This window comes from Acromyrmex echinatior, chromosome 3 (assembly GCF_024713525.1).
Source record: "Acromyrmex echinatior isolate Ae372 chromosome 3, ASM2471352v2, whole genome shotgun sequence".
NCBI lineage: Eukaryota > Metazoa > Arthropoda > Insecta > Hymenoptera > Formicidae > Acromyrmex > Acromyrmex echinatior.
Window position 1 is genome coordinate 6,457,677 of NC_141854.1, and position 12,195 is coordinate 6,469,871.

Consider the following 12,195-nt stretch of genomic DNA (forward strand, 5'->3'; position numbering starts at 1 on the left):
TGAGAATTTTAAAGTACTGCGCTTCAATCTCGATGAACAGAGAGAAGTGAAAAAAAGGCCTTTTTCGGTGTGGTTTTTATTTATTTTTTCTACTTAACTAATAGAACGATCTTAACGTTCCACATCTCATTTTGTAGATATTTTAAATACCTACATTTTTCATACTTTTTTGTATATAATTATATATCATTTAATATAACATTTTTCGTTTTATAAGCGAAAAACCTGCTTTTTGCAACTATTCGAATTTTTTTTCGCATATTTTTCACACAAGTTGCAAGTCTCAAACATATATATTTCTTTTCTGATAGCCTTCCAAACATTTTCGTGCAGAGAAATGTCAACTTATAATTTTTGTGCGAAACGGATCTTTTTGAGTCTAATTCTACTATTAATAGTAGCGACGTGGAGCCGATTCTTTCGAAAGAAAAGAATTGTGGCATCCACAGGAACAATAGTAATCATTCACAAAAAGTATTCATGTAAAAAGGATCATCTTCATATTTATGAATCTCTCGAGATAACTGCATAATTACACTACAATTTCTATAAAAAAAGAGGAGATGTTGGTAGCAATGACAACCTCTAGGCATTGCAATTTAATTTTCTATCCTCCGATAACGGTCTGACAGAATTGAAAAAAGGGAATAAGCTCCGCGAAAACTCGTAAACGCCAATCAACCCTAGGAAGGAATAACAGCCTTAATGCAGGTCTGAAAAATGACAAGATTGCGAAAGACATTATAAATGCAATCCGTCTAAAACGAGTCATTCTCAGACTGTAGTAGATTCTCGAACAAAGCACTCAACATATTCACAAGCTTTGAAAAATTTGTTTTAATTTCTTTATGCGATAATTCACTTAATTTAATGATAATACATGCCATGAAAATGTATAAATTGCAGTTATCCAAAGTGTATGACCAATGCTGCCAGATTGAAAAATTGGACGGTAGATGGTACACCAAAAAAGCAGATTTAAAATTTAGACCGTTATAGTCAGATCTTAGAAGATCCGCACAATAAAAGAAACAGGGAACAGAGAACAGAGAATAAGAATTTCAACTTATCAGAAATCAAGCATTATGGAATACACAATTTCTAATAGGTTGAAATTCTTATTCTCTGTTCTCTGTTCTCTGTTCTCTGTTCTCTGTTCTTTGTTCCTTTTATTGTGCAAATCCTCTTATATTCAAGTATTGAAGTACTGTCTTAAATACGGTCTTAAGAAATCACGAACTAATCAGAGGACTGCATTAGCGTCTTAAGACATTACTTAAGACGGTCTTGGAATAAAAATCGACTATGAATATCTTTACGGCCTTAAAGCGATAAAGTCTTTTTTCAAGTAATTTCGTAAAACTGTTAGAAAATAAAAATATTGGAAAAAAAATATTGTAATTGTAAGTAATACATATCGAAAACAACTCAGTAGCATATAAAATACAAATTATACTAAAAAGAATGTACTCATACTTTTTTCTTTAATTTTTATTTAATCTCATTGAAAATGAATATTACAAATTTTATAAAAAGTAACAGAAAAAAAATTCTAATCTGTATAAAATAAATAATTCAAATATTTATTATAAAAATAATACAACATTTAATAATCTCAATAGTAGGAAGAACAAAAATTATAATTTATATTTATAATAAAAATATATTTTTTTTGTTTTCCAAGAAACACAAAAAAAAATAACATAACATTAATATTACATTTTTTTCACTCAATAATGCAACTACAATGTATGCTTTATGCATAACAGTAACCTTATTGAGTGGACAATTATAACGTTATGTGTTATTGTTATTTTGTTTTTTCTTCACTCCGAATCTACAATAGGTTTTTAAGCCTTAAGTCATAAGGAGACGAATCATCAATTATTCTCCTCACACTTAACTGTAGTCAATTTCTTACGGCTTAAGAGTGAAATCACACAGTGCGGAAAACGACTGCGGAATAGAGAATGCGTAGATAGCTTCATAGAAGCAACCAATCAGCGTTTTTCTATGTTCCGAATAGTGCTAATTGGTTATTTTAATGACGTATTCTCTATTCCGTAGTCCTTTTCCACATCGTGTGATTTCATCCTTAAGCCATAAGAAATTGACTACAGTCAAGGCTTGACACCTATTGTAGATCCGGACTTAACCTTCACTATGTGAAATACCTCGGCAACGAATTAACTTAATTAATGTTTTGTGAATAAACATTGCATAATGTTATTAAATATATCATATTGTATAGATAATGACATTGTACGTCGAAGTGATGTGAAAGGGGAAAATATTAATATTGTTAAGAACCTATAGTTCCAGTCGAAAAGTTTATAAGATGTGACACCAGAAAGCAATACAGAAATTCTGATTACAGAAATATGTTTAAGAGAACCTTTGTGGAATCAGAACGTTATGATCGCACAGCGACATAGAAGAACAATGGATAAGCTGTAGCAAGAAGTCAGCGAAGTAACAAAAGGTATACATTCAATTTTCAAATAAATTATATGAATAGTGATGAAAATTTGGAAGAAATTGCCTAGATGAGTGACTTATGTGATAATAAGAAAATTTTTATATAATTCTCTTGATGTCGCAGGCTACTTTTTCTAAGTCATTTCTTTCAAACTATTTATCCCACCATTCATACTATTTATCGCTATGTTTACACTGTGCATTTAGGCCGCGGCCTATACAATAAATGTCCTTGTTTAGTCAAAGTAAGTTAAACAAAGATACTTATCGCATAAATCGTAGACTAAGCGCACGGTGTAAACGTAGCCAATATATAATCAAAGTTCTCAGTTTTTTTTATGTAGTTGTTTTTCTTATGTAGTACACAGTACGTAGTTTGAGTACACAAGATTATTGTAAATATACAATACTTATAATTAATAAAATTATAAAAATAAAAAAAAATGATTTTATTTTAAGAGTATACTCTAGCGAAGAGTGTTAGTGCTCTAGTGAAAAGAAAAATCTCCGTAACTGTTTTATGTGGATTGTTTCAGCGGAGAAGCTGCTAAGTGGGGCGGCAAGTCAGTCGGAGAAGAATGGTTTTTATGAGTCATTAAACTTTTTGCGTGACACATTATTAAGAAGAGACTGAGTACAAGAAAAAAAATTTTTTTAATTTTTAGAAAATATGTTAAATGCATGGCTAAAGTAGAGGTTATTTGTATTTTCAAGATCTTGAATATTTTCATTCTGCATACTTCAGAAATATTATTGTAATTATACTTGAAATTTTTTGTAGAGAATATTCACATGCGATTTACGTGAAGAAATTATGGGCAGCTTGGAAATAGTAGAGAGCCATTCTTGTCTAATATGCAAAAGCAATTTTTGACGAAAATCTTTATTTTTATCCTCATATATATCATGTATAGATAATGGAGACATTGTATGTTGAAGTGATGTGAATATTTAAGAGAGAATCAGAATATTACGATCATACGGCAAGATGAAAAAACGATGGATAAACTGATGGCAAGAAGTCAACGAAGAACAAAAGATACACAACTAAGACATTCAGTTCAAATGAGTTACATGAATACTGATGAAAATTTGAAAGAAATTGCCTAGAGTGACTTATGTGACAAGAAAATTTCTATATAATTCTCTTGATGTCGCAGGTTTTTTCTAAGCCATTTCTTTCAAACTATTTATCCCACCATTCATACTATTTATCACTACGTTGCATTTAGGCCGCAGCCTATACAATAAATGTCCTTGTTTAGTCCCTGTAAGTTAAACAAAGATATCTATCGTATAAATCATAGACTAAGCACACGTTGTAAACATAGCCAATGTATAATCAAAGCTCTCAGTTTTCTTATGTAGTACACAGACGTAGCTCGAGTACACAATATTATTGTAAATATACAGTACTATTATTATAATTATAATAAAAAAAAATATGATTTTATTTTAGAAGTATACTCTAGTGAAGAGTGCAAAAGAAAGTGAAAGAATCTCTATGAGTTTTATGTGGATTGTTCAGCGGAGAAGCTGTCAAGTGGGGCGGCAAGTCAGTCGGAGAAGAATGGTTTTTATGAGTCATTAAACTTTTTGCGACACATTATTAAGAAGAGAATACAAGAAAAAAATTTTTTTATAATAATTTTCAGAAAATATGTTAAAAGCATTGCGTAAGTATTTGAATTATTAATTATGAAGCCACATATTAATAATTATTACTATTATTTCAGAAGTGTATCGAATACGCCAGTCTCTAACAACTATATAAATATCGAAGACGAAGAAGAAAAAGAGGAAGAATCTGCACAAGATGATATCCCTAGTATGTTGCATTTTATGCCCATCATTTTAATTTGTATACATATATCAATATGTATACTTATTATTTTCAGAGAAGCAGGAAGCAAAGGATAAACAGAAACTCAAACCAAGTAGTATTATCCTGGCACAAATAAGCGAGACATTATATGAGCCGCCGCCGACAATTTCTTTGCCATTCAATTCCAGTAACGAACGAAGAAGATTTCTGAATGATGATTTTTTCGCAACTTCGTCAATTTCTAAGATTTCAGGAGACAACTAATGTTGAAAATACATAAAATGTTATATAAAGAATTAAATAAGACTGAGTAATAAGTAGAATATGAAGAAAATGTATTATAATTTTTTTATTATTATTTTTTTAATATATTTTATAATAAAATATTTTATTAATATGAAGAAATAATATAAAAAGCTTTTAGAGATTTTACAAATGTTTTTTTATTAGAATATTTTTTAACACAAAATAATCATTTTTAAACAAAAAGTTGTTAGTAATAATTAGTACGAAGTTATTAGTAATATTAATACAAAGTTACAACAATAATGTTAGTACAAAGATTAATGTTTTATATTACTTAATAATAACTTATAACTTAATTATTAGTCTCACTGCCATGGTACGCCACCTTCATTGTTGAAATATTGGCAGAAAAGTTCTCTAATTCTGATGGCTTCTCGAGTACTATTATGTGTACCGCAATTGGATATGTCTATAAAAGCACATCTATTTTCTATTATTATTCTCCATAAACCTAGTAATATGCACACCATTTGCTATTTCTTTATTCAATAGGTCTAAATGTTACATAAAAGTTGTTCTTGGAGTCTTTACGAAGTCAGTAATGCAAGTAAATTGTATTTTTAATCATGTTCATGTGTCTACGTTGGCAATAATTGGCTTTCTGTAAATCCTCTATTGACTTGCCAGAATTCCGAAGACGTTTTCGATGATCCATCTGGTACGACTTAATCGATAATTATAAACATGATGATCTGCATTTAATGTCTTTTTGCCCCCTCATGCTACAGAGCGATTGGTTTTTACTTATGAATTCATAAGTAAGAATCGATCTCTCGGTGAGCAGACTGCATTCCGAAACTCATTAAACAAAAAGTGTTGCAATCTTTATTTGGTGAATACACATACGTATTAACATCGACTTACATACATTTTTAGTGGACTTAATTATAAAGCACGGCATTCACACAAACATAAGGCAGTAAGATGTAGCAGTAATCGCAATCTTAATTACAATAGAGAACGTAAAATGACTCTTGTGATTGATCGATTTGCTTATTGCTACATCTTAATGCCTAAAAGCCATTCTGCATTGATCATATCATAGCGTCGGAAGCGTCGTAAGCATCATCATGCGACTTTCCGATAAAAAATCACTTTTTTATGTATGAATATGTATAAATATATATATAAACATATATAAACATGCATAAATAGTCATAAACATGTATAATTATGTATGAAATATGTGTTTATACATTTTTTTTTTATAAAATTACTTTTCAGTGTAATAGAAATAATATTAGTAATGTAAAAACATAAAAAATAATTAAAGGGATAATTTCACATTGTTTATTTAAAAAAAAAACAAGTTTCAAAAAATATAAGGAAAAATGTGCGGAAAGTCGCATGATGATGCTTCCAACACTACTATATGAATAGCCTTTAGACATTAAGATATAGCAGTAAGTAAATCAGCCAATCATAATGGTCTACAATGGGCAGTAACAATAGTTGATTAAGGAGGGATAGAAATCGACCAATCATACTTGATTATTTTTCTCACATTCAACTATGATTGGTCGATTTCTAAGTCTACTCCTTAATCCACTATTGCTACTGCCCATTGTAAAGCATACATAAATGTGCCGAGGGCTTTATACTTAAGATCACTAAAAATATATGTTTTAAATATGTTTTAAAATGTATACAAAAAATTTTGTTATATAATAAATTCTAATAGCGTTTTCGGTTCGACCGGATCTGCACCAACTTGGGTTAGAAAATGTTTCGCTATTGGTTGACGTTACACGCTCTATTAATAGGAGAGCATCGAAACATCATTACTTTAACCTAGGTTAGTGCAAACTCAATCGGACCAAAAATGCTTTCTGTTTTTTTTTCTAATTTTCTGCTTAGTGAACTCTGGAGGAGATTGTCTCATCCGCCCTCCTCCCAGACTCTGAATCTGCCACTTGGTGTTGTTATTGCACATTAGTTGGGCAGTCTTCGTTTTACACTGCATTCTTTATCGAATAAATCAGATATTTAATAGTGGCTGGTTTAGCTTGGAATTCAACAACGGAAATAAATTTAGGACCTAATAATAATTACATTTTCGAGTTGTCTGCATCAGTTAGGTAACTATAAAATTTGCAATCCATGATACATTCATATTTATTATGTATTTTATAAAATCGTTATGTTTTATAGATGTATCATGTAGTTATTGGGTATACACGTGTTTCAAGATTCGGAATATAAAATTGGCAATGCGATACATGGAGTTAGGACATACGAACACAATAATACTAACATTAAGTAAACATTAAAAATTATAAACGTGGTTTATATTTGTAAACAATATAAAAAAGGAACATAAAAACGCAAGTTGTTATTAAAATGTCCAGTGTGCAGGAATCATAAGCGTATAGGTAAGGAATAGAAAATGTTCTAGTGTAAGATAAAAATTAGGGCGTTGCCATAATCCCAACAGTACAATTTTCTTCCTTTCGATACAAAAATCGATTTTTTCATACGACTTCACCGTTCTCTTTTGAACGTTCAGCTATGCTATGTTATGCTATGCTATGCTATGCTATGCTTGGGGCTGTTGAGTACCGTTCTACAAATAAAGAGTATCCCAGTTGTATTGAAGCGGAAATTTTTGGTTTCAGGATGTACATCTTGTTATTGACTGTTCGATCAGATTGTTTCGAAGCAGAGATACGGTCTTGATGTTCGACGACAATTCGTGTTCTATCAGCTCTGGTTGGGTTTCCTGATCGTGAGCTTCTTGACACAGGCACACGAATTGCTGGAGGATTACCAATTTTACAGGACGATCGTAACACGCATGAAATCTTCGTTTTGCATGAGATGTTGTCGGCTATCGATTCTGATTGACTCATCCTGGAACCTTTTGATCAAGCTGATCTGAACTGATAAATCGCAAGCGTTTCGAAGAATCGCTAGAATATCTTATGAAAGTTGATGAGAGATTTGTTCTTTAGAGAACTTCGAGAAACTAGAGCATTTGCCACGTTAATTTTTTTTACCACTTGCTCTTTCCTTGCTACGCTTGTTATGTAATAATGGATCTTCTCCGATTAATTAATACATTAAACATTCGTCTTTCCCCAATGTTTCAACAATACTAAAAATATTTTTTCGATGCTTATAAAAATATATATATATTATTCTCTACGTTGCGTTGGTACAATTATAAAACACTTGTAGTTCTAAATAAATATCTAGTCAATGCTACTCTAATATCTTTGTCTCTGACAACTTTCATATAACTGCCAAACATTATATGTAAAAACAGATTAATTTTTTTAACGTTATACAAAAAGAATCAACAAATCGTTAGTAACCGAGAAGAGAAAAGTATTATTTTTAAATGTTTTTGCTAATTTTCCAATATAAGATATTATTTGATAAATGTTCATTTACTTTCAGGAAAAGATTTATTTTCATATATATGCAATGTCTTTCTTTCTCTTTTATTTTGTACTTCTCTTCAGAATGTTTAAAAAACATCAAGAAAATGTTAATTAAAATATATACTCGTAAGAAATAAAGAGAAATATCACTATATTTTATTGTTGCAGAAATGGTGGAAGATTTTCAAAACTTAAACAATAAATGAAAACACGGGCCAATTAAGAGCCTACATTCGTACTAATTGGAACAATTATATCAACCTATATTTCTCAGTACTACACATAATACCGAACGTTTCGGCTTAATTCAATCTATCTTCATTCGATTTGCGACTATTTGAATTGCATTAAGGAAATTGTATCATACGAGATTACTAAGATGTTTGGAATTATTCAAGGGGATTTAGTATACTAGACTGCTGAAAATAAGTCGCTTGAATTAAGTCGAAACGTTGGATATTTGTTACATATTGTACATATTGTAGTACTGAGAAAATATATGTTGATATAATTGCTCCAATTATTGCGAATTTAGGCTCTAATTGCCCGCGTTTTCATTTATTGCTTTTATCTCAAGAGCCCTCTCTCTCTCTCTCTCTCTCTCTCTCTCTCTCTCTCTCTCTCTCTCTCTCTCTCTCTCTCTGTGCCTATGAATAATCCATCAAAGAGTGCGTTTCGAGTTACGCATGAAGCGCATGATGCATCACATTTGTCTTTGTTTTTCACCAAATAATAAAGAAGGATAAAGCAATACATCATACGCTTCATGCGTAAAGCAGGGAGCACAGACTCTTGCATAACGCATGATACATAAAGTATAACAAATTCAAGCAATTATAGTCTTTATTTCATGGAAAGGAAAGAAACGAAGGACTTTGATTGATTCAATTTCTTATGCATTACGTATTATGCAAGAGTCTTAACTCAGAACACACTTAATATCATGGAGCATAAGAGGCTGCGCACAATGAAAGAAATAGGGAACAGAGAATTTCAACTATTAGAAACTGTATATTCCACATGATTTCTTCTTCAGAGATTGAAATTCTTATTCTCTATTCTCTGTTCCCTATTCTTTTTATTATGCGCAACCCCTAATGCACACCGCAAAAAAAATCTTTATGAATGTGTATATCTTTATGAATGTGTAGGTGGACATCTCTTCCTTCCTAGTTTCCGGGCGTAGGTGAACTCCCACTATATGGTCGATATCGAATGTATTGTAGTGGTGAGATGAAAGGTGGGGAGATGTTCTCCCCTTCTAACGTAGCAGGGTGTTGCCAGATTTCAGTGTGCATGGTGGGGGAAGAGTGGGGATTCAGGAGAATCCTGGCGTCTATCCTTTATTATTTGCGCTCCGTCCTGTTCTGTTGAGATGGAGAGATGGAAGCGTTTCGACTCACGAGCAGTGTTGGACAGGCCTGCCCTAATAAAATAAAAGTTTGATTAATGTGTAATTATAATTCTATTTAAAAGGAAAAAAAATTTGTTGTACACATATTATTGCATTAGTATAAAATTTGGCATACACATAGAATTAATTTCATTGCAATTGTCGATTGTAGATGTAAATTTCACTGTATCAAAAGGCGCCGCGACGCAAAATCTACATCGCATGACAGCGCATGCTCCTGTTCGCGCGATAAAATCAATGACGCTAATTTAAAAGTCCAACGAAAGTGATTATCGCGTGGATTAAGCCAAATGACATACCGTTTTTTCATTTTTTACGTCAACGATATTCTTCGATGTAGAAATATTAGGTGGAAAATAGTAATGGGAAATCTGATAATGTAAATAATAATAATATACACTCAGTTAATTATTATATTCCGGTGACGCCGAATTTGTATATACATTATTAATTTTAAACCGTCAATATTGGTCCATCGCTCTCGCTGCGATTACATTTGTTCAATATCTTTGTCATTTAAAACGTTGTTGTATGCATCATTTGTCGCAAAATACTTCCAACACAAGCTTAATTACCGTGATGACATGAGATAGGACTTGGCGTGTAACGCACTTTCGACCTGGTTTCCCATCCCTTTATACGCCACCCACACGCAGTGTGAATCCTACATTAGCGTTCGATCCATCAGCGTCTTGTCAGTCGGCGACGACAGTTAATTATAAAATCGCCAGCGGTTAAATTGCACAAGCTGTCTACCATCTTTTTCACGTACCGTAAATAGAGTACAAATATGCAGCGCTGATTCAGAGATTGCACATAATGATGGGTATACGTCAATATATTTATCTACGTTCCTAATATCTCGACGGCCGCGGTGGCTGACGATGGCTGAAACTATCTGCGGGTAAGCAGACACCCCAACTGGACTGCACCCATCGCTGCTACGCTCGCGCCGCGGCCAAGCGCGGCTATTACAATCTCATTTTCTCATCTACATGCTAAAATGTAAAGCATAAATTTACTTTATACACTGAATTCATATTATTGTTACCCGAGATCGCGCTGATGAAACGTCCATCATCGCTTAATAAAACTCGGATTTGCTGCTGTGAAAATTAATCGAGTGCAAATATCATAACATTTTCATTTGCACAATTGCAGGTGTGCGATGAGCACCCTTTAAAACCGTTACACGTAAATTGAATTAAAAATGTATGTTAAGTACAAATATTGAAACGCGAATTAAACCGGAATTAAATCCTTAATACGTTATACCGCATTATTTGCTGGAAATGTAAAGTCACTCTCATTAAATATTTTATTTTGAATATTTCGCTTTTACATTCAGATTAGTTCAATACACAACGGTTTCAATGTTATATGTATTGAGTACACACACATTGTGCTGTCAACAAACGCTGAAAAAGATATTGCGTGGAAAAATATATCGCCAGTTCGAAAGCAGCGAGCATAAAGAATAAAGATCTTCGATTTCTTGTAAATTCTCAGTTGCAAGATATGCAAGATATATCTATGTATACCTACCGTAGAACTGGAAGAACGTTATGCGTGTGAGAGAAAAAATGAGAAAAAATTTTTCATAGCCTGCTGTGGCGGATAATTTTGTAGATTGATGGAGAATTTCACGGAGCAACTGACACCCGGGATACGAGTTCCTATACAGTCAAACGTCGCTCTATGTAACGTCTCTCTCATATAGGATTGACAAGCATTAGTTTTAAGGGCAAACTAAGACGTCAATTAAGAATTTAATATCTCTCTAACACTGAATGCTGACTCTTGACGATGACGCCTGACGTTAACGCGTCTCTCGCGAAATCAATCCAAGCAGAACAAGTCGTTTCAATATTAAAATGATGTCAAAATCACTCCACAATATTATTTACAATTCATTTTAACATCATTTTAATATTTTGACGTTATCGTGACTTGTTCTGCTTGGAAGTGTACCGTTGAGTTCGAGTTTAATTACCTGCGTGTAGGGATGTGCGGAGAGCACATACTTTTGATTTTAAATTTAAAAAAAAATTTTTTAAATCACTAAGTAAATTTATTTATCAATAAAATTATAAATATTTTAGTTATATAAAATTTATATACACAAATAGCAATGGAAAAGAGATTGATAAAAATAAAAAATTATGCATTTTATACAATACATATATGTGTCATTTTATATATATAAGTCTATCAACTAACAAATATACTCGTAATATAAAACATCAAATTTCTTTTAGTTTTATTTATGATGGCGTTAATCGGGATGTCATAAACTGTTCCCGAATTGATGATTCTTGTAATTTATGTGGTTGAATTTTAAAAATATGACCTTTTTTATCAAATCAATTGGAAACTGAAAATTTCAATGCATCAAATATCAAATGTTAAAAGGAATACGATACTCCAAAAATCGATTATTTATATTGGACATTCCTGCAATTAAATGTGTCAACGCGATCCGTTATTTAATATTATGCGGCCCACGTGAGAGTATCCGTGATGGATCGCATTGAGAATAGGAATGTTCCAATGTAATCGAGACTTTGATATCTCGTATCAACACTCCATTTTTACATTTGTACCGAAACTTTTGATTTCCGTATATTGCGTATTTTGATTCAAATTTCAGTTTCCGATGTTGCGTATTTCGATTCACATTGATACGAAATATCGATAGTCTATGTCTATGCTTCTTCGCACAATCTTAGTTGAGAGACAAAGTAATTAATTTTACATTATTGTCATTTTGCTGTGGCATTTTTTTTGTC

At 32.0% G+C, this 12,195-nt stretch overlaps 2 long non-coding RNA genes across 3 annotated transcripts; one reads left to right on the forward strand and one right to left on the reverse strand.

Annotated features, from left to right (window-relative positions):
• Positions 1 to 1,725: 1,725 nt before the first annotated feature.
• Positions 1,726 to 4,971, forward strand: LOC105153906 (uncharacterized). 2 transcript variants are annotated; one of them, XR_847142.2, is made up of 6 exons: positions 1,729 to 2,482; positions 3,015 to 3,174; positions 3,260 to 3,748; positions 3,938 to 4,154; positions 4,215 to 4,306; positions 4,377 to 4,971. It is a non-coding gene; the product is annotated as an uncharacterized LOC105153906 (long non-coding RNA). The 2 variants fall into 2 exon arrangements; XR_015544502.1 differs by having other exon boundaries at positions 1,726 to 2,482; positions 3,260 to 4,154.
• Positions 4,722 to 11,497, reverse strand: LOC147910172 (uncharacterized). Its single transcript, XR_015544501.1, has 2 exons — positions 9,982 to 11,497; positions 4,722 to 9,418 (listed from the first exon to the last, which is right to left on the reverse strand). It is a non-coding gene; the product is annotated as an uncharacterized LOC147910172 (long non-coding RNA).
• Positions 11,498 to 12,195: the final 698 nt, after the last annotated feature.